Source organism: Mustela lutreola, chromosome 14, assembly GCF_030435805.1.
Source record: "Mustela lutreola isolate mMusLut2 chromosome 14, mMusLut2.pri, whole genome shotgun sequence".
Classification (NCBI taxonomy): domain Eukaryota; kingdom Metazoa; phylum Chordata; class Mammalia; order Carnivora; family Mustelidae; genus Mustela; species Mustela lutreola.
The window spans coordinates 39,124,638-39,148,805 of NC_081303.1; the positions used below are offsets into that span (position 1 = coordinate 39,124,638).

Genomic DNA, 24,168 nt, shown 5'->3' on the forward strand with positions numbered 1-24,168 from the left:
TGATGCTAGGTGACCAATTGAGTTACAATTTACTCTAGTAGACATTTGAAAGAGCCTATTAGACCTTGATTGAGATTGGCGCCAAAAAGGCTCCCAAAGGGCGGGGCCCATACTCCTTGGTATCCAGGGAGACAGTATGCATGCCCCCCACTGATCGGATGTCTCCACCTGGCCTGACCCACCTTTGTATCTGGGCTTTGTTACCGGTAAATCCCCTGGGGGAAGAGGAGCAGGGACAGTTTCTAAATAGGTCCTGACAATGTATATGTTGGAGGAAATTTCACAAAGTTGTGTATGATGACTACAGTTTTGTAGTCAAGATCTTCATGGGAAATAAACATTTTCTTCATGGTTAGAATTCACTTAAAAATGCTTTAATTTGCTGAAGATCTTTTTCTAGCAGATTCAAATGAAAGTTTCTGGTGATTTCTTATTTCCTGGAACAATTCCCATGTTTTAAAACAGCATTTGATAATGTATCAGTTGGCTTCCTTTCTCCTTTCTAAAAAGCTCAGATATTAAAGTCAGAATAAGGTGGGCATTGTGCAGTGGTTATTGTGTAGGGGAGCCAGAGCTGGGTGAGGAGGGCATTCACAGGGCAGGGCGCCCTAAAGCAATGTTGGAGCGCAAGCTAGGTGAAGTGAGCACCCATGTGTAGAGGGAAACCTAGCCATGAGGTTTCAGAGCCTGAGCAGAATAAAGATGTTGTCTATAGAGGGAAAAGATGGCAGCAATAATGGGACATGGATTACAAAATGAGGGGGGGTAATAAAAAAGATAAGATAAAGACATCAAGAAAAATGGGAGTCAAGATTTTTATTATCTACTGGAAAGGGAGAATACTGGAATGGACACTGTGGTGTTAGGTTGGAATTTGTTGTATCTGTGTGAACTCATGATTTCAATAAATATAATAATTTAAATAATAAAGGAATAGATACAGATGTGTGCTATGTATGTATGAAGGCCTTGCAGTAGCATCCCTTCTCCACTCCAGCAGCAATGAGCAAACTTTTCACCCAGGTTTCTAAATGTCATTTCCTACTAAAAAGTATCAGAACTTTCTAGAGATGACTGATTCCAGGCCTCAGTTAAAACTTTTGGGACATTTTATTGAGCCAGAGAGTAAGTGTTCTAGGAATGAAGGAGTATGTCAAATGAATACAGGCATAGCAAAGAAAGCCATCATCAAAATGAAAAAGCATCCTATTGAATGGGAGAAAATATTTGCAAATTATATATCTGATAAGCAGCTAAGATCCAAAATATGTAAAGAATTCATGCAACTCAATGGCAAAAAAATCTGATTTTAAAATGTGCAGAAGATCTGAATATACATTTTTCCAAAGAAGACATACAGATAGCCAATTTATAATGTACTTGTACCTGTTGCTCAATGTCACTCATCATCAGGGAAATGCAAATCAAAACCACAATGAGATATCACCTCATACCTGTCAGAATGGCTATTATGAAAGAGACAAGAAATAACAAGTGTTGGTGAGAATATGGAGAATACGTAACTCTTATACAATGTTGGTGGGAATGTAAGTTGGTGCAGCCACTATGGAAAATAGTATGAATTTTCTGCAAAAAAATTAAAAATAGAGCTACCATATGATCCAGCAATTCCATTTCTGGGTATGTATCTGAAGAAAATGAAAACACTAACTTGTTTTCACCCCAAGTTCATGGCAACATTATTTACAATAATGAAGATATGGAAACAAGTGTCCATCTTTGGATGAATGGATAAAGAAAATACGATGTAGCCTGGTGCCCTTATGCTGCTCCTGCCTAGCTCTGCAGACAACCATAGCACCATTGTCACCCATGCTCTGACTGCTTCCGCATTCTGTCAAGCTGAACCTCTGGGAATGTGGTTTGAAGCTTTTGTTAAGAGTAGAAACAAAATGCTTCTGCCTCTTTTCAGGAACTGGAGGATAAAAAGAGTTATCGGTTAGAATCAGAAGATGAAGGGTTGTAGTTAGAAGAGTTTCCCACATTGAAAACACTTGATTACAAAGAGCTGAAGATAAAGCAATGGTTTTAAAACAAACGGAAAGCAGCTGGTGAACCAATAAAGAAAGAGATAACACTATTTCACTTGCATAACTAAAGCTTATGAAATGCTATCTGATCCAGTGAAAAGATAAGCATTCCACAGTGTAGATCCTACTTTTGATAACTTGGTTCCTTCCTAAAGTAAAGCAAAGAACACTTTTCTTTGATGTATTTTCCCCAGTGTTTGAAAGGAATTCCAGATGGTCAAATAAAAAGAAAGAAGTCGCTAAACTTGGTGTTATGAATTCATCATTAGAAGGTATAGATCCATTTCATTCTTTCTGGTATAATTTTGATTTTTGGAGAGAATTTTCTTATTTAAATGAAGAAGAAAAATAAAAAATAATATGATGAGAGGAGAAGGATTGAAAAACAGAACAGAGCAACAAGGGCACAAAGGGAAAAAAAGAAATAAACAGAATAAGAACATGAATTGATAATGCTGTGATCCAAGGATAAAAAAAAAAAAAAAACTGAGGAAGAAGAAAAAGCCACAAAAGAAGCAGAAAAGAAAACCAAAGCCAAGCAAAATGGAAGGAGAGAAAAACTGAAGAAAAACAAGGACAAGCTGAACCAGAAGCTGTTTGATTAGCCAAGAGAAAGAAGAGGAGGAAGTCAGACAATAAGCATTTTTGGCTAAGAAGGAAAAAGAAGATATCCAGGAAAAAAAAAAAAAAGCCCATTTAAAGGAAAGGCAAAACCTTCAAAACTTGTCTAAGACCTGGAATCACTTTCCTGACAATGAGGCAGAGCAGGTTAAAATGATGGAAGAAGTGGATACAATTTGTGATTGTCTTCAACTAGCAAGCTTACAGTGTTTGAAACACCATCTACTAAGGAAGTAGGAAAGGCTGCTCTGGAAAAAAGAAGAAATAAATGAACAAGTTAGAAAAGAGAAGAGGAGCCTGAAGGTCACATGCAACAGCATCTTAGAATGTAGACAAAGCAACTGGTGAAGTGGAAACAGCAGTACAAATCGGTCAGAATGATGAAGTTCTAGAACCTAGGTGAGGTTCGGTGGGCTGAGGTCCAGAGCTGATGACCAAGAAAGAATTCTTGAGACATCTTTGGTGCAAAATGGTGGTTTATTAAAGCACGGGGACAGGACCTGTGGGCAGTGTAAAGTTTTTCCGACGAAATAAACACAATATCAGGCAAAGTGGGTGTAAGGCAAGGTTTATTAAAGGTTCTCTCCGGTGAAGTTTCAGGGCCCAGGTGAAGGGGAGCTGAGAATGTTGCACCGGGAGGAGGTGGGCACCCTCGGGCGAGGTTCCGCAACTCTGGAAAGCAGAGTGGGGGAAGTCGCACTCAAGGCAGGGAGGAGGGGGCTTTTAAGGGGTCTTGGGGAAAGCTCAGGGGTCTTTTGGCAAGATTCCCTTATTCGGATATCCCGCCCGCTCGTCGGGATCCCATTGGTCCACAGGAGCCCGGGGCGGAGGTCTCAGATTCCTGCTTGGGCCTTTGTTCTTCTGTCCGAGTTCAGGTCTTGTGGCAGGAACTTTGGCCATCTTTAGTAGCCCTTCCTGCCCGGGTTGTGAAGGATGGCAGGTTATATACCCTGTGGTTGGGGGAAGGTGAGGGAAAGGGAGATTTCAAAGGTGTTTTCATATGCTAAAGAGGGCCTACAAGGTGCCAGGACACTGGAGGCCTTGCCCTTGTGGCTTGATCAATGTTGTCTTTAGGCCAGCCATTAACATTAAGATAGTTGGGAGACTTTTTGGTGGGATGTCAGAATCCTGCTATCAATCGTCTTTGTTAGTGAGATTTAGGACATTTGTAAACCAAGGGAGACTCCTGTCTTGCAGGATTGTGATCTCAGCAAGTTAACTATTTGTTTCTTTCAGTGGTCAGGGGTGACTGAGGAATGTCACACACATTTACCAAGAGGAGCAGGTGGAGAGGAGCTGCAAGGTGCCTGCTTTTGCTTTGTCTTCAGCCAGCCTCCTGCTCCCTCATCAAGAAGACTATTGGTCTGCAATTACTAATTAACCTTTTTTGTGCTGGAACAAACTCAGCAAGGGAAGTTACGGCTACATCCTTCTAAGGATGAACATACATCCTTCTTCTAGAGTCAAGAGAACTGCCAAAGATGTTATTGATAAAGTAAAGAGTCTTCAAAAACTTGACCCTCATCAATAACATGATAAAAGAAAAAGGGGTTTGATAAATTAAAAAAAAACAGAGAGTGGTGCCTCAAGCAGACAAAGCAACACCTTCAGAAACTACTGGAAGGTCCACACACAGATTTCACCCCTTGGATAACAGAAGAACAGACGCTTTGGGAACAAACTTTGAAAACATAGCCAGTAAATACACCTGAGAGATGGGAACACACAGCAGAAGCAGTGCCTGGTGGGCTAAAGAAGGACAGCTTGAAACTGATGAGGGAGCAGGAGGCTGGCTGAGGACAAAGCAAGAGCTGGCGCCTTGCACCCCCCCTTCCATCTGCTCCCCTCCATAGGTGTAGCATTCCTCAGGCACCCCTGACTGCCATAAAATAAATAGTTAACTTGCTGAGATCACAATCCTACAAGACAGGAGTCTCCCTTGGTTTGCAAATGTCCTTGAGATTACAACAAAGAAGTTACCTTATCAATAGCCCAATTTCCAAAGACACAGAACTCAGTTCCTCAAGCCTAATGTTACCCTCCCCTCCATAAAAACCGAAGGAGGTGGAGGTAGAAGGAAAAGTAAATAAAGTTAAATTTCTTCTAAACCTAAATCTCATTAACAAGGATGCTTGATAGCAGGAATGTAACATTCCACCAGGAGACTCTCAATTGTCTTTACTTGATAGTAACTAAGCCTTCAATATTCTGATAGTATTCTTTGCCCCAATAGCCCTTCTGAATACCCCTTTGTCCTCACCTACCCAACTCCTGTGTATAAAACCAACCACTCCTAACAACCCGGGGCAGCCGCATCTCTGCCTGCCCACGGGCCCTGTCCCCGTGCTCTAATAAATCACCTTTTGCACCAACGACGTCTTAAGAATTCTTTCTTTAGTCGTCGGCTCCGAACCTCCTCACCCCACCGAACCTGACTTAGGTTCTGGGACTTCATCAAAACGATGTAAGGAAACTTTTGAGATGCTAAAAGCAAAGAAGCTGCTGAAATGCACTGCTGAACACAAGTAGAGCCAAGAAATGGCTTGTGACAATTTTTGTTTTGTGTGCATTTTTATAGTAAAACTGAAAATACTGTACAAAAAAAAAAAAAAGAAAGAAAGAAAGAAAAAGAAATAGTGCTATATATTTACAATGAACTATTATTCAGCCATACGAAAATGAAGTCTTGGGGCCTGGTGGCTCAGTTGGTTAAGACTCTTGGTTTCCAGTCAGGTTGATGAAGTCCCAGAACCTAAGTCAGGTTCGGTGGGGTGAGGTTCGGAGCTGACGACTAAAGAAAGAATTCTTAAGACATCTTTGGTGCAAAATGGTGGTTTATTAAAGCACGGGGACAGGACCCGTGGGCAGGAAGAGCTGCTGCCCCGGGTTGTGAGGAGTGGCTGGTTATATACACAGGAGTTGGGTAGGTGAGGACAAAGGGGTGTCCAGAAGGGCTATTGGGGCAAAGAATACTATCAGAATATTGAAGGCTTGGTTACTATCAAGTAAAGACAATTGAGAGTCTCCTGGTGGAATGTTACATTCCTGCTATCAAGCATCCTTGTTAATGAGATTTAGGTTTAGAAGAAATTTAACTTTATTTACTTTTCCTTCTACTTCCACCTCCTTCGGTTTTTTTATGGAGGGGAGGGTGACTTTAGGCTTGAGGAACTGAGTTCTGTGTCTTTGGAAATTGGGCTATTGATAAGGTAACTTCTTTGTTGTAATCTCAAGGACATTTGCAAACCAAGGGAGACTCCTGTCTTGCAGGATTGTGATCTCAGCAAGTTAACTATTTATCATTTTATGGCAGTCAGGGGTGCCTGAGGAATGCTACACATATGGAGGGGAGCGGATGAAGGCGGGGGGTGCAAGGCGCCAGCTCTTGCTTTGTCCTCAGCCAGCCTCCTGCTCCCTCATCAAGGTCATGGTCTCAGGTGGCGAGATGGAACCCTGCCTCAGACTCTGCACTCGGCCTGGAGTCTGCTTAAGACTTTCTTTCCCTTTGCCCCTCCCCATCACTCTCTCTCTCTCTGTCTCTCTCACATAAGTAAATAAATCTTAAACAGAAAAGAATGCAGTCTTGCCATGTGGAACATGAATGGACTTTGAAGGCATTGTGCAAAGTGAAATAAGTCAGATAGAGAAATAGGATCTCACTTAGGATCTTATTTATATGTAGAATCTAAAAAACTCCAAAAACAAATGAAAAACCAAGCTCACAGATACAGAGAAGAAATCAGTGGTTGTCAGAGGTGAGGGGTGGGGATAAGTGAAGTGGGTGACCGAGGTCAAGAGGTACAAAAGGTACCAACTTCCAGTTATCAAATAAATAAATCATGGGGATGTAGTGTACAACATGGCGAAACAAGTTAATAGCACTATATTTGAAAATTGTTAAGAGAGTAGATCTTAAAAGTTCTCATCACATACAATTTTTTGGGTAACACAAAATTTGGTAACACAAATTTGATATTCATATACATAATACATATCATGTATATGTTAATTAGACTTATGTATATGGATGGATGTTAATTAAACTCATGTATATGAATACGAATCATTATGTTGTATACCTGAAATTAACATATTGTTGCATGTTAATTATACCTCAATAAAAAAAATAGTAAGTAATACAATAACAACAAAAGGACCTGAGTTAGCTTGAAGGAGATCCCACTGATCAATTTGAGCCTCAAAGAGATATAATCTATTATCTTACAGATGGTAACCCACTGAATATAATAGGAAGTTATGAGTCCATTTAATATAAATTAATAAATTTACATTGTTTTAATGTGCTTCTACATAAAATATTTATTAATTATAAAGGGAAGAGTAGGTTTGCAGTGGAGAAACTTGGCAGACACAACCTAAATTATATAGTTAAAGGTGACATTCTCCATAAAGGAACAAATCAAAAGCTGCACCACCTAAGAATGCAATGAGAGGATGTCAGCATTGTTTCTGGAATATTTCTATGGAAGATGCCTAACCTGAATTTAATGAGGAGAAAATATCATCGGATGACTCTAAATTGAGAGGCCTGTCATTTTCAAATATGTCAAGGCCTTGAGTGTCAAGGTCAGAACTGTTCTATCCTAAGAGATTAGAAACAGGACCTGTCTTGATGCAATGTGTGATTGTGAACTGGATCTATGAACTACATTAATAGACAATAGGGGTCTGAGGATTAAATTGTAGTGCAGTATCAGTGTTAACTTTATGCTTGTGTTGGTTGTGTTGTGGACTGTAAGAGGATGCTCTTGTTTGTAGGAAAGATACACTAAAGCATTTAGAGGGTGATGGCGCATCAGGTTGGCAACGTATTTTCAAATGGTCCAGGAAGAAAAGGCCTTTGAATTCTACTTGCAACTTTTCTATAAGTTTGATATTGTTCCAAGACCAAAAAATTGATGATAAAAATAAAAAATTAAAAATAATTCTCAAAATCACTAACTATAATTCTGAAAATGAATAGAAAAGAACAAATCAGTTTTGGCCAACTAACGTGAAGACACTTTAAGAGCAGTTTACATAAAACATACCAGGCTGCACAAAATGCCACATAGCAAGGGGAGAAGCCTACATCTGTGTGAGTACTGAGTACTCAAACTTGACATCTGAAGTAGGCTAATGAGTGTAGAGGATATTTCTATATTATTAGAATAGAAAAAAGAATATATTTCTGTCTGTTAAGATAGAACATCACAAGTGTTTGGATTATAATTAGTTGATTGATTCATCCTGACTCTTTCGTTTGCTAGCTATAAGACCTTGACATGTCACTTAATCTCTCTCTGTGCCTCAATTTCCTCATAGATAAAATAAGGATAATTATAGGGCCTACTTCATAGGTGCCCAATGGGTGAACTTTATCTACTTTTTAAAAAATTTTATTTATTTATCAGAGAGAGAGAGAGAAAGCATGAGCAGGGGAGAGGCAGAGAGGGAGAGGGAGAAGCAGGCTCCCCACTGAGCAGGGAGCCCAACACAGGATTTGATCCCAGGACCCTGGGATCCTGACTTGAGCTGAACGCAGAAGCTCAACCAACTGAGCCACCCAGGTGTCCCACAATGGGTGAACTTTAAATGAGTTAGTGTACGTACAGTACTTAGATTATTGCCTGGCACAAAAAAAAAGTGCTACCTGAAGGTATTAGCAGTCATTGTTATTAATTCATTCACCAACAGTACAATTTGCATTTTCCAGTGTTAATGATGGTAATGCCATGGTGCGTCTCCCTACTGGGTTTTGAGAGAAATTTTCCCTGCTATGGAATTTCCTGTACCAACCCCCCAACCTCCCACACCCCCACTCAGCTCGTGTCCCTCCAGACCCTCCTCAAAAGCAGAGTGTCAATACTCATCATGACCTGACCCCAGCTTTTCCTTCTGACCCTAGAACCACACTGGTCAAGCTGAGAGCACTTAGCCAGCATATCTAGAACATATCTTATGTTTTCTGGCAAATGGTTCATTGTTTTCCTTCGTGCCACTCTGCCTTTAGGATGTTTGCCTCTTTACCTCTTTGTAGAATTAATCAAACTGTCTGGGACTATTGACCAAACCTACCTCCTCTGTGTCACACAGAGCTCCTCTGTTCACCTCAGTTCCATTTTGAAGTCAATGCATTTGAAACTGAAATACTGCTACATTTTTTATATTTTCCCTTTTCAATAACACTCAGGCCCCCAAAATTGATGTTTTTAAAAAATATTTTATTTATTTATTTGACAGAGAGAAATCACAAGCAGATGGAGAGGCAGGTAGAGAGAGAGAGGGAAGCAGGCTCCCTGCTGAGCAGAGAGCCCGATGCGGGACTCGATCCTAGGACCCTGAGATCATGACCTGAGCCAAAGGCAGTGGCTTAACCCACTGAGCCAGCTAGGCGCCCCCCAAAATTGATGATTATGAGATTATTGAACACTGACAGAGAAGGGCTTACATAATTTTTTTAGGATCATGTGCAACATTTTAAGCTTTAATTATTGTTATCAATAATAGTTAGACTTTTGTTCTTGTTTGCATCTGTTTACGGGACTCATTTAGGCAACTCTCTTATGGTCTGTGAGTCGTTTATTTATGCATTTTATTGCTGTGTCACCATGAAGAGCAGATGGCAATAAATATATCCTAACTTGATTTAAGGACTTGAATCTCCCTGGCATTTATGGATTGCCACTTTTAATGCTGCCATCCTCTTTAAAGTTGCTTGCTTGAGAGCATCTGAGACTAGATGGCAAAAACCTGCATGTCCTTTACCTCATCCAGTACATGTGCCTAAATGTGTCCACCAGTGAATAGATAAGGGTGAACATCATCTTGACAGAGAGTAATATCTCAGAAGGGAGAAGTCAGGGGAGAATATTTATAGGATTTAGGTAGGCTGGATAGTATTCAAGGTAGAGAACAAGTAGAAGTGGGCAGAAATGATGAAATCACAACTTTGGATTGGGGCGTCTAGGGAGACAAGTAAGCAGCTGATGTTGGAATTAACCTATTTTATTTGGTTCAAGGTCTTATTTTCCAAGGACAAGGAGTTAGGTCTTTTTTTATTTTTTATTATTTTTCAGTATTGTCTAACACTGGAACAGGAAGGTATATCCAGTTCCAGGACTATTTAACACAGGCTTAGAAAATTTGTTACTTTTAGTTCTAGTGATCAAATTATGTCATCAGATTATCCTATAAAATGGAATACTGTATATAAATGAGACTTGCACTGAGTAAGTGCTCATTAAAATCTTAGTTTCTTTTCTTTCCTAGTGCAGCTGCTTCCAAACCTTTCCACTTCTCTTTATTTATGTGGAGAACTCCTCTTCATATTAACACCATCTAAATCCATGGTCTGCCATAGTACTAATACTCAAAAAAGCTTATTGAATGAGTAAATAAAAATCAAAAGATTAGACTTGGAAAATCAAAGTATTTGCAGAATTTTAATAATAGCTTAAACCCGGGGTGCCTGGGTGGCTCAGTGGGTTAAGCCACTGCCTTCAGCTCGGGTCATGATCTCGGGGTCCTGGGATTGAGTCCCGCATCGGGCTCTCTGCTCAGCGGGGAGCCTGCTTCCGTCTCTCTCTCTCTGCCTGCCTCTCCATCTACTTGTGATTTCTCTCTGTCAAATAAATAAATTAAATCTTTAAAAAAATAATAATAGCTTAAACCCATGAAATTGGATTTCTTCCAAGTATAATTAATTTATTTATTGTTGTACTGAATGGAAATTTCTCATTAACTCATTGAAGTTCTGGAAACTAGAAAACCTAAAGGAAAACACTAGATTTTTATTCCAAATATTTAAATTATTCAACTTTGTTGTCTTTCATGGGAAAACAAGTTATCCAAATTAGTTAAGAGTCGTTATATAAGGATCTTCTAAGGATACTGCTCCGACATCAGAATAAAGCGAGAGGTCTAAAGCTCAGGTTCCTTTTAACATTTTTTCCCCTTTAAACTTGTAGTCTTTGTTTTTGACCACCTTCATTAGAAAATGATTTTAGGTGCTTCTGAATTGCTTTGCATCTACTTTTACAGATAAAGTGCAATAAATCGTACAATTGTAAAGGTCTTACAACCCATACTGCTCTGTTTTCCCACAGCGTTGTCTGCTTTCTCTCTCTGTCTCCCTAACTCTCTCTCTCTCTCTCTCTCTCTCTCACACACACACACACACACACACACACACACACAGATTCCAAACATCAGTAGTTCCTGGACCATTAGAGCCTCTCAGAACTTTTAATGGTACAGATACCAGAATCCCTCTCTCTCCTCATTCACTCTGAAGAGATTCGGACTCAGTCAAGTCTGAGCTGAGTAGGTAAGAATCTGCTCTTTTGCAAAGCACCTCAGGAGATTCTGATGATCCGCCAGGTTTGGGAACCACCGTCTGAGGTATATGGCCATCAGGGCATTCCCAGCTCCTGGGGGTTGGGACAAGCCCTGCATCCTCCAGCAGCCGTTCACACACATAGGGTGCAAGGGCTTGTTTTCCTTTCCTGCCACCATTCTAGCTTTACTGGAGTCCCCCAGGTTGCATCTGGTTCCGGGCATGCTTCATTAGCTGCAAGGTTAATACAACTGTGACTTTTGTTTCGTTTTGTTTTGTTTTGCAAGGGCCACCAAAAGGGCAAGATGAACAGGAAAAGTAATTGATTACAGTAAAATTCTATTTTTTTTTTTTTAAGCAACTGGAGTACCCTTTATTCTTCATGTGCTCTAGGTGTAAGGAGTTGATGTGTCAGCTGACAATTGTTCATGGAAACCTCACCAAGAAATGTCTGAGTTTCTATAGAATTTAAAGTCCAGACAGATCTGTTTGGATTTGGAGGCAGGTGCTAATTCGTAGGGCTATAGCAGGCTTCTCTCCCTCTTTCATGTGGTGTTGGACTAACAATAGCTACCGTTTATTGGCAGCTGCTATGTTCAGAGAACAAGTTCAGCACTTTTTCTACTTTGTTTCATTTAGTCCTAATAGCAACACCGAAACCTGTTTTCCTCATATTACAGAAGAAACTGAGGCTGGGTTAAAATTAAATGATTTACTTGGGGTTAGACACCAGGTACACAGAACAGCCATCCTGGAAACCCAGGTTTTTAGCTCCAAACCTGTACCCTGAAGGCCATTACAGAATAGTGATCACAACTGTGGGCTTTGAGCCTTCCTGCCTGGCCTCAATCCCCCACTGTGTAACCCTGAGCAATTTGTAGAGCCCCTTTATGCCTCAGGTTCCTCATCTGAAAATGGGGTTCTTAACCCAGTTAATAGATGGGCAAAAGATCTGAACAGATGGCAAATGAGCATATAAAAAAATGTTCAACATCGTATTTTGTCATTAGGAAATTGCAAATGAAAATAACAATGACATACCACCACACACTGACTGAAATAGCTAAAATCCAGGGGCGCCTGGGTGACTCAGTGGGTTAGGCCTCTTCCTTCAGCATAGGTCATGATCTCAGGGTCCTGGGATCCAGTGCCACATCGGTCTCTCTGCTCAGTGGGGAGCCTACTTCCCCCTCTCTCTCTGCCTGCCTCTCTGCCTACTTGTGATCTCTGTCTGTCAAATAAATAAATAAATAAATAAATAAAATCTTTAAAAAAAAAAAAAGAAAGAAAAACAAAGAACTAAAATCCAGAACACTGACAACCCCAAATACTGAAGAGGATGTGGAGCAACAGGAACTCTCATTTATTACTCGTGGAAATGCAAAATGGTATAGCCACTTTGGAAGATAATTTGGTGGTTTGTTTATTTGTTTTAAAGATTTTTATTCATTTATATGTCAGAGAGAGAGAGAGAGAGTGAGTGAGCACAAGCAGGGCAGTGGCAGGCAGAGGGAGAAGCAGGCTCCCTGAGAAGCAAGAAGCCCAATGCGGGCTCAATCCCAGGAAGCCCAGTTCATGACCTGAGCTGAAGGCAGCCGCTTAACCAACTGGGCCACCTCGGTGTCCCCAGTTTGGTGGTTTTTATAAAGTTATACATTCTTACCATACAATCTAGCAATGATACTCTTCAACATTTACTCGAACAAGTTGAAAACATGTCCGCGCAAAATCTTGCACATTTACAACAGCTTTATTCTTCATTGCCAAAACTTGGATGCAACCAAGATGCTCAACTGGTAAATGGGTGAACAGGCACATCATTACGATGGAAGATTATTCAGCAATATGAAGAAATGAGCTATCAAGCCACACAAGATGTGGAAGAACCTAACTGCATACTGCTGGTGAAAGAAGCCATTATGAAAAGCCTGCACATTATATGATTTCAACCATAGCATATCCTGGAAAAGGCAAACTATGAAGAAAGTAAAAAAAGCAGTAATTGCCAAGGTTCAGGGATAGAAGGGAGGGATCACTAGGTGGAACACAGGGGAATTTTAGGGCAATAAAATGATTCTGTATGATATTGTAATGGTGGATATACATCATTACACATTTATTAAAACCCATTGACCTGTACAACACAAAAGTCAACTTTAACGTAAACTGTGGACTTTAATTAATAATAATGCATCAATATAGGCTCATCACTTGTAAAAAATAAAAAAAATAGTACTACGTTAATGCAAGATGTAGATAATAGGGAAAACCATGTGCGTGGTGGGGTGGAGAGAAGAGGGAAAATAGGGTATATGGGAACTCCCTAAACTTCCCACATAATTTTTCTGTGAGCCTTGAGTTGCTCTAAAAATTTAATTAATTATTAATTAATTATTAATTAAATTATTATTAATTAAAGAAGAATGTCCCCCAAATTACAGATATTTAAGTAAAACCCTTAAAAATTCCTGGCACTGAATAAATATTATTATCATTGTTGTTGTTTTTATTTTTTTTTATTTTTTTTTAAGATTTTATTTATTTATTTGAGAGAGAGACAGTGAGAGAGAGCATGAGCGAGGAGAAGGTCAGAGAGAGAAGCAGACTCCCCATGGAGCTGGGAGCCCGATGCAGGACTCGATCCCAGGACTCCGGGATCATGACCTGAGCCGAAGGCAGTCGTCCAACCAACTGAGTCACCCAGGCGTCCCTGTTGTTTTTATTTTTATTACTAATCTGTATCACTTCCTTGGAGGTGATCCAGACATTTGTCTGAAAGCAGCCTGAAGGTTTTTTTTGTTTTGTTTTGTTTTGTTTTGTTTTGTTTTTTAGCAGCCTGAAGTTTTGGTGGGAAATTTAGTGTGACCTTGGGCAGGTAACATAAACTCTCTGTACCTCCATTTCCTTCTCTATAAGGTGGGGATGAGAATTGTACATACTTCTTGGGTTGCTGTGAAAAATCAGTGGGTCAATGCATATAAATTTTCTGAACAGTGCCAGGCATGTAAGTGGACCCTAAAGATAGCTACTTTTACTGTGTTTCTATTTGACCTCCTAACCCTCCATAGTCCATGGAACTTGGCTCAAACCCATCACTTAATTTTTGTTTTCTTTGCTTGCCCCCATTTCAGCACAAGAACTTAATATTTGGCCTCAGTACAGGATGCGGCACATCGAGATGCTCAACATCTGCTGAACAAACTGGCAGAGCTGTAGACCTGAAACCTGGACACCTCACCTGCAAGGAGGCCTCCAGCGTTCTAAGTTGTGAGAGCGTTCCACGTTCTATAGGTCTTACATGCAGTCCGGATTTGGAGGAGTACATTTGCTTTCCTGGGGGACTCCCTCCTTTACTATCTAATGTGTCTTGGGCTCTTCTTGGATTATTCTAACGTTTGGGCACTAGTTCTACAATATCTACCTCCCACCCCCTCTTCGGGTTTACAACTCCGACGGACGATATTGTAATTTATTTCAGCTGTTTGATATCCCAGTGATAGTAGGTTCTTAGTCCTATGGTTGACTTTGAATTCGGGAGGTAGAGTTTCTGGTCTATCAAACTTCATCAAGTTTATATCTAACCTTCACAGTCTGATATGAATTCTAGATTTCAAATAACCTTTAATCTCTTAGGGGGAAGAATTACAAGTATTCCACCAAAGTTAGTTTCTTTGTCTAGAATGGTATACATATATATGTGTGTGTTTATGTGCACAGGCGCATGTATGTGTATATGTATGAAAGATATGTATTATTTTATGATCCTTATCAATTCTACAGATATTTAATTAAAATATATAGACACTGAATGTTCTCAAAACAGATTCACTTTTTTATGAGTGCTTAAAAGATTGACGTGTTTAGGTCTAACTCTTCTGAGGAAAGAATGAATGAAGACAGTTCAACAGCAAAAGAATCTATTGCCTTGCATTTTTAGATGTGATAATTATAATACCAATGCATAAAAATTAGAATCAAGTTATTTCAAACTAAAAAAAAAAATCTGGGGAAAATGTACATACAAAATATGACATCTTTACTGATTATTCTAATAATAGGCTGAAAACACATATATACCTTTTACAAATAAACTAAATAATAGTAATTCACTGGTTCTGACTTAAGCTCCTTGGAGTTCTTAAATATGAATCTTAATCTTCCAAGCTGGGGTGAATCAGTTCAAGCACATACTGAACACCATTTTCTCCTCTTAGCAGGAAAGGTCTGTTCACTTTGAGATTCAGCAAACATGAAACTTAAACTTCCTAATTACCTGCAGGAAATTAATTTGTGTATAAAATTAGAGTTGTGAGTTAGGTACTAAAGGTATTGTAAATGGGGCATCTGGGTGGCTTAGTGGATTAAAGCCTCTGCCTTCGGCTCAGGTCATAATCTCAGTGTCCTGGGATTGAGCCCCGCATCAGGCTCTCTGCTCTGCGGGGAGCCTGCTTCCCTCTCTCACTGCCTGCTTCTCTGCCTACTTGTGATCTCTGCCAAATAAATAAATAAAATCTTTTAAAAAAAAAGTATTGCTAGTAAGAAAGGTTAAGAAATGTTATACTGATCTTTTCTCACTGTCAGGTGATTTTCTTGTTCCAATATGATTTTTCCCATGAAGGAAACACACACCAACTTAATAACATATAGAAATTTATATCTTTAGATTTAACGGCTTTCAGTGTTACTCAAATGTTGTCTGCTAACCCACAGTATAGTTATCGCCTGGCATCAGGTTGGAAATGAAGATTCTCAGGTATTATCCAAAACTCTTGAATCACAATCTGCATTTTGACAAGATTTACCTGCTCAGTAAATTTTGAGAAGCATTGGGTCACCTGGGTGGCTCAGTTGTTAAGCATCTGTCTTCAGCTCAGGTCATGATCCCAGAGTCCTGGGATTAAGCCCTGTATAGGGCTTCCTGCTCAGCGGGAAGCCTGCTTCTCCCTCTACCACTCTCCCTGCTTGTATTCCCTCTCTTGCTATCTCTCTCTGTCAAATAAATAAAATCTTAAAAACAATTTTGTTTTTCTTTTTGAGAAGCACTGACAGACTGAGTATCAGCTTGAAGTTAGACAAGTCTGGCTCTAGAACAGCACTATCCAATAGAACTTTCTGTGAGGATGGAAATGTTCCATATCTGTGCTGCTCAAAACATTAGCTGTTAACCACATGGGGCTACTGAGTGCATGAAAAGTGGCTAGTGCCTGAAGAAGGTCCCCTTGAGTATTCAGCAAAGTATGAGATTAGCACATGTGTATGAGAAAATTATTCACATTGGGAAAGAAGCATCCAAGAAGATTAAAGAGAATAATGCTTACCACCAGGAGAGCCAGGAATAGTTCTTGTTCCTATAAATCCAGTGTTCTATACAGTGAAGCAAATGTTAAGTGCTTAGCTAGTATTATGGTTGGTGTTGGTGTTGAATCCTTATACTCTTAAGAAAGTTACTATTATTAACTTTCATTTATAAATGAAAACAGGAACAGAGAGGTTCGGGAACTTGCCCAAGATCACACAGCCAATAAGGAGTACAACTGAATCTCTAATTTGTTCTATTTGACTTCAAAATTCGTATTTTCAACCATAATGCTGACCCATCTCCAATAGATTTTTTTTTTCTCCTCTGCCCTTCAGTACTGAGCTTGCTCCAAAACTGGATTTCAGCAGAACTTGATTCCTCAAAAGGATTTGTGGTTGAGAAGATAGATTGTCCTTCCATAAACCATTTTTGGAAAATGTCAGTGCTCCCTAGGAAGCGACTCACATATCATTTCCCATTTTGCCCTGCACCGATGCTAGCATGATTTCTTAAATGTTGGTAATATGTGGGAAGGTAATTGGAGCCTTGCCCTCTCTGCTAGGAACTAAAAGTATAAGACAATGAACTGGTGGTCTGAGCCACTGTCTGGCCTTCCTTCCATTACTTTGTTAATTTAATCATGGCACTGCTCTCTGCCCTGGGTTTAATTAGTTTATTTATTTTTTTAAAAGATTTTATTTATTTGACAGAGAGAAATCACAAGTAGGCAGAGAGGCAGGCAGAGAGAGAGAGATAGAGAGGAGGAAGCAGGCTCCCCATGGAGCAGAGAGCCCGACGCGGGGCTCAATCCCAGGACCCTGGGATCATGACCTGAGCCGAAGGCAGAGGCTTTAACCCATTGAGTCACCCAGGTGCCCCTAATGAGTTTATTTTCAATGTCCCCATATAAAATCATTCTTCCCATTCACAAACTGAAATGCTCCATGATCTGCTCCTCTTCTTTGCTTTCCTGCCCCGCATGAGCACTTGATTGCCTTTTCTCCTGTCATCCTCTAAGGTCTCGGCATAGCTCTCTTGCCATGCCAGTCACCTCAGGGGTTCTGTATCTTCTCCAAGACCAAGTAGAAAGTCTTTATTTTTGGTTTATGTAACCCATGTGTCAGTTTTAGATCTTTTACCCACTGAAACCCAAATAGGATCACCTCAATCCAAGAAAATTCATGTTTCTTTCCACGATTTCTGTCTCTTCATCTTTTGCATGAATACTCCTACTTCCTGGCTCGGATTTTAGTGGGTAGTGCCTTTGCAGGTATGAGTCTGCTTCTTTGTAAGTTCTATAAACATTTAAGATCCTCCCTCGAATTTGGCCTTGAAATTAGCTGCCTTAAAGCTAATTTTGGGAAGATTTATATTGCATTAGTGCAAGTGACTTCAAATTGAACATTAGATATTCCTTTTTTGAAATGCCTTGTAGCTATTCCCACATTACTGGCCTTTTACCCTACATGGTCTCCAACTGTGCATCATATCTCTTCTCCTCTTACACTCCCTGTTTAGATGTTAAAATTTCTTTCTTTCTTTGCTTTAGGAAGACCACTCTAGCCACTTTTTAAAACATTTACCATGGTACCTGCTGACATTCACACTCTTTGGTCTGTCAATTAGTAATCTAAATATTGGCTCAAAAAATGACAGTAACCTCCCTAAGAGGAATTCTGGTGCCAGCTGTTAAGACAATACATTTTTCACGTCCACTGACCTCATGTTAGCTAACATTTCCAGCCTCGTCTCCCCACTCGTGCATGTGCTATTTCTGTTATCAACATACTATGTTTTTCCTCATTTCCATATTTTAAAAAGATGTCACTACTTCTTTTGCCTAGAACTCCTTCCCATCCTCCCATAAAAGGAAATATATGTTTTAAAGGGAAAGTCTTGCCTCTATACAATTTAATTTTTTTTTAAATCAAAGATTTTATTTAACTCATTAATTAATGTGGGAAAAAGTAATATGCTACAACAGGTTCAAAGGACAGTCCAGAGAGCAGAAACATATACAGGCCATACAGGCCATCAGGAGCATGAAAACAAATTTTCTTCAGAAATGCAAAACTGGTTTATTCCACATTGGGGGAGGAAAATCAATTGAAGCTTCATCAGGAAAAAATGCATTTGTACACCTCTGGACAAAATTAATTTGCACTGCTCTAAGTTGTCTACAAATTACAGAGCTATAAGTAGCTCAATGTCCATGAACGGCACAAAGACCCCATAAAACCAGGTATCTTTGGAGCATGTGCTAGACACCACTTGGTTTTCATTAAAGATATCCAGTAAGATTTTTCATGCATTTCCAAAGAATTCACAATTTCCCCTTTTATTCTTTTATTTCCTCTAGATAGTCTCAACCTGTGTACTTAATCTACAGTTTGTGCAGAATCTGCATCATTAGCTTGCCAAACAGTGTTGTGTTTTTTTTTTTTTCTTATTTCTTTCATTCTTTCTCCTTTTGAACAGAATTGGGAAACCATTGTGTGTTTAGATTTATGGTTACTCTAATGAGTTGGGTTTGGAGGCTTGAATTACCTTGAATGAGCTGTACATTTTCTTAATACATTTTTCCTAAGTCTAAGTATCTTAGACTTCAAATTCTTCTATATGATGTTGGAAGGTTGAATACAGTTCAAATATTATTCTCTTTAACAAAGAAGCAAAAGGGACCTTGAGGAATTCCATATTTGCTGTCATTTGCTGCATTTTTATACATACATATTCTATAAATAGTGGCCCTCTGCTTTATATATTTGTTTATTGCTCTATGAATAAGGCTTTGCTGCCTGTAACATTTATCATAATTCTCAGAATATTAAAGGAGTTAGTCTCTGGCATTTGGTTTACAGGATAATACAACTCTTCAGCATTTATCTTTTGTCATTTCTATATCTATGTCTTAAATGTGAACTGTTTGCAGAGCTGTAGTGCTCTGATTTCTCTATGTTCTTCTTCACTTTCTTCTTTCTTGGGATGATACATCATAATACTGTTAGAACTGTATTGTAATAGTCAATACTTTATAAAGGTAAATTGTATTAAGGCTCCTGATAATTCATGCTATGTCATTCTTACTGGAATATACATTACCAAGTGACTTAATTAGGAGTCCACAGAAGGGGCCTATTGATGCTGAGACAGTATTAATTTCAGAAAAGGATGGCCAATGAATAAACCAAATGGCACTTGAAGGACGGAGGTAAGTAGGATCTCATGTTGGTGTAGAAAGAAATCTTGTGATAACTAGATCATGTATAAAGTACACAAACTAAAGCTATCCAAACAGTGTCACAGTGATTCTTCAGTGACTTAAAAGTACAAATAAAGGTTACTATTCCACTGGATTTTCAATTCTGAATCTTGCCCAATGATAAGAACAGAGAGGAAAATTTTTTTAAGATATTTTATTTATTTATTTGACAGAGAGAGAGATCACAAGTAGGCAGAGAGGCAGGAAGAGAGAGAGGGGGAAGCAGGCTCCCTGCTGACCAGAGATCCTTACACGGAGCTCGATCCCAGGACCCTGAGATGGTGACCCGAGCCAAAGGCAGAGGCCCAACCCACTGAGCCACCCAGGCACCCCAACAGAGAGGAAAATCTTATGTTGTTCTCCTAGATGCTCTGGGTACAGTTGGACAATCTTTGGTGTGGTCGAGACTATAAAAACTGCTGCTCACAAAACTGTGGGGATTGAGGATCTCTGGCCTGGGTTAGAGAGGAAGGCTCTGCCTGCCACAGGCATTGTAGTAGGTAGAAAGCCAGGCTGTGGCAGGTGGGGTCAACTTTAATTGTGTTGTCATGCAATGGGCACCTTCATGGTCTCTGTCTATGGCTTCTATTAAGAGACCTCTGCTATTTGTATGTCTTTCTTTTATTGTTCTTTGGAGAAATGTCTGTTCATGTTTTCTGCCCATTTCTTGGTGATATTTTTGGGGTTTTTTTGAGTGTTGGTTTTGCTATGTTCTTTATAGATTTTGGATACTAGCCCTTTATCTGATAAAACATTTGCAAATATCTTCTATTTCATATATTGCCTTTTAGTTTTGTTGACTGTTTCCTTTGCTGTGCAAAAGCTTTTGATCTTGATGAAGTTCTAATGGTTCATCTTTGCTTTTGCTTCTCCGGCCTTTAGAGACATGTCTAGCAAGATGTTGCTGCAGCCTAAGTCAAAAAGGTTGCTGCCTGCATTCTTCTCTAAGATTTTGATGGATTCCTCTCTCACATTTATGTCTTTCATCCATTTTTAGTGTATTTTTCTGTATGGTGTAAGAAACAGACCCACTGTCATTCTTTTGCATGTGGCTGTCCAATTTTCCCAACACCATTTGTGGAAGAGATTTTTTTTCCATTGGATTTTCTTTCCTGCTTTGTCAAAGATTGACTATAGGGTCCCTATTCTTGGTTTTTTATTCTGTTCCATTGATCGATGTGTCCGTTTTTGTGCCAGTACAATACTGTCTTGATTATTGCAGTTTTGTAATACAGCTTAAGTCTGGAATTATGATGCTTCTGGCTTTGGTTTTCTTTTTCAACATTACTTTGGCTATTTGGACCTTTTCTGGTTTCATACAAATTTTAGGATTGTTTGTTGCATCTTTATGAAAAATGCTGGTGGTATTTTGATACAGATGACATTGAATGTGTAGATTGCTTTGCATAGACATTTTAACAATATTTGTTTTTCCAATCAGACATTTCTTCATAGAAGACATACAAATGGCCAACAGGCACATGAAAACATGCTCAACATCACTTGGCATCAGGGAAATACAGATCAAATCATGATGAAATACCGCCTCACACCAGTCAGAATGCTTAAAATCAACAACTCAGTAAACAGCAGATGTTGGTGAGAATGCAGAGAAAGGGGAACCCTCTTACACTGTTGGTGGGAATGCAAACTGGTGCAGCCAATCTGTAAAACAGTATGGAGGTTCCTCAAAAAGCTAAAAATAGAGCTACTGTATGTCCCAGCAATTGCACTACTATGTAATTATCCAAAGGCTACAAGCATAGTAATTTGAAGGGGCACATGCACCACAATGTTTACAGCAGCAATGTCCACAACAGCCAAATTATGGAAAGAGTCCAGATGTCCATTGGTAGATGAATGGATAAAGAAAATATGGGAAAAAAAATATATATATACAAACACACACACACACACACACACACACAAATGGAATATTACTCAACAATAAAAAAGAATGGAATCTTGCCATTTGCAACATGAATGGACTAGAAGGTATTATGCTAAGTGAAATAAGTTAAGAGAGACAAATACTGTATAATTTTACTCATATGTGAAATTTAAGAAACAAAACAGAAGAACATAGAGGAGAGGAAGGAAAAATAAAATATGAAAATCGAGAGGGAAGCCAACCAAAAGAGACCCTGAACTCTAGTAAATAAATAGGGTTGTTGGAGGAGAGATGAGCCAGGGGAAGGATAATTGGGTGATGGGTATTAAGGAAGGCATTTGGTATAATGAGCCCTGGATGAATGACTAAATTCTACCACTGAACCTAATAAAAAGATAAAATAAAATATAGGAGAAATAAATACACCACCAGCACAGATGGGGATGATTAAAAAAAGAAAGAGAGACCTCTCTTATAGCTTCCTAGAAAGATTAGTAGGGAAGGGGAGATTTTAGCTTTAAAGAGAAACTCCTAGAATTCCTGGTTTTTCTTCTTTCTCTTCTTGTGCAGTGTCTCTCCCATCACAATCCTCTGAGCTACAGGCAGTTTAGCTGTATTAACCAGTTTTGGACAGTGAAAGGGAACAGCAGGACATAAAGTGTATAACCTAAAACAAACAAGCCAACAATGGTGTGCCAGACATTGTTCTCATTGGTTTAATTATTACTTTGTTTACTCCTCAGCACAACTAAGTAAGGCAGATAATATATGACACTTTACAGATATGTGGATTATATAAAATTACACACATGTTGTTCTATATAATTCAGTTATTTTGCCTTGTAAAGCAGTAATCCATTAAAAATAAGGCTCTTCTTATTTTACATGATAGCTAATCCCAAACTTTAGTGGGTTTAGGGGGATGTGAGGGAGAGGAGACCTTGTCTCTGATTAATAGAGTTAATTTCTGCCCTCTAGTCTGAAGTGTCCCCCTGACCCCACCCCTTTCTCTTTTAATTTCTGAGGGAATAAATGCCATATGTGAGGGTCAGCGATGTCCTTCTGCTGCAGGCCATACCTAGAAATATTGATTTGGCATTTGATACCATGACTTAAATCACACTGAATCTTCCAACTTCCTATAATGCATGCTAAACATCTTGGTCTCCTTCTAGATCTGTGGATCTACTCATGATTTTCGCCAGCAATATGGCAATGGTAACTGGTCTTTAGGTGGCTGTGAGTCTTATATTTGATGAAAATATTTGGCTAATAGTGATAACAGGACTCTTTCAAAATAGTTTTATTTGGGTGGGGGGAGCATGGTGCCTGGATGGCTCAGTCAGTTGAGTGTCTAACTCTTGATCTCAGCTCAGGTCTTAATCTCCACGTCTTGAGTTCAAGCCCTGCATTGAGCCTACTCAAGCCCTGCATGGAGCCTAATTAAAATAAATAAATAAATAAATAGATGAATGAATAAATAAATAAATAATAGTTTTGGGGTTATGTGAAACTGCATACAATAGTGTAATGAGGCCCAGCTCTGTTTTCCATGATAGCTGAAGATGTTTTCTGTACCCCAAAGATTGTCTAAAGCTACCAGTGTTCCTTTAAGAATAATAATGGCTAACAGTTATGTGGTGCACTGTGCCTGGCCCTGTTCTAATTCCTGTATGTATATTACCAAATTTTAATCCGTATAGCTTGCATAACTTATACAAGCAAAATTAGTTTGACTTGTTTCCTTCAGTCTATCATTTTCTTCTAATTCCAAGTCTCATGTGGATGCAGTAAGTAGTGAGACATAAAGTCACATGCTTACAGTTGATTGCAAGGGAGGCTGTCAAGGCAGGCCCAGGTCTTTGCCTTAGGAGTTTAGACTCATTGTGAAGAAAGTGAACATGATATGGAAATGTGTTTAAAAGATTCTAGGACACAATAAATATAAATAATGCCAGTATAGAGACAGAGTAGGAAAATCAGGAATGTGGCATCACATAAGCCAAGGGGAAAAGTATGTTTCAAATGCCACCAAGAGGTAGTACTGTGAAGAGTGAAATATATTCATTGGCTCTAGTGATATGGAGGTCACCAATGGCCTTAATGAGAACCATTTCAGCAGAGGATTGGGAGGGGAAAGAGATGAAAATAGTAAGTTTAGGCAATTCTTTAAAGATCAACAGTGAAGAAGAGGAGAAATACAGGATAGCAGTTGATAGAGTGGGAAGTTGGATCAGGGATTTTTTTTTTTTTAATTCTAAGGTGAAGTATTCAATAGAGAGAAGATGATGAAGATATAGGACAGAAAAGGTATAATCAGTAGTGTAAGCTTCTGAGGAGTCTGGGGATGGTATTCAGGGCACACTACTATGAAAGAATAGTAGCAATTGTAAACAGGTCATTGTGATAGAAAGTCAAAGAAAGTTCTTTAATTGACTTTGACTTTTGGGAAGTGAGGCATAAAATTGAAACTGGGAGAATGAGGGTGTGTTGGTTGAAGAAAGAAGGTTTTAGCTGGTAAAGCGTAGCAAGCAAGCTGACTCAAGAAGTATACCATGACTGCCAGGGAGTGCTGAAAGCTCTGGTCAGGGAGGAAATCTTCCAGGTATAGGTAGCAATGCCTCTCTGGCCTATTTCACAATTTCCTTAAGCATGGTTTAGCTGCCAAGATGCAGACACAAAGAGAACAGATAGTGTATTTATCCA

At 39.2% G+C, this 24,168-nt stretch overlaps 1 pseudogene; it reads left to right on the plus strand.

Moving 5' to 3' along the window:
* Positions 1–1,784: 1,784 nt before the first annotated feature.
* On the plus strand, positions 1,785–2,554 carry LOC131815322 (dnaJ homolog subfamily C member 2-like; annotated as a pseudogene).
* Positions 2,555–24,168: the final 21,614 nt, after the last annotated feature.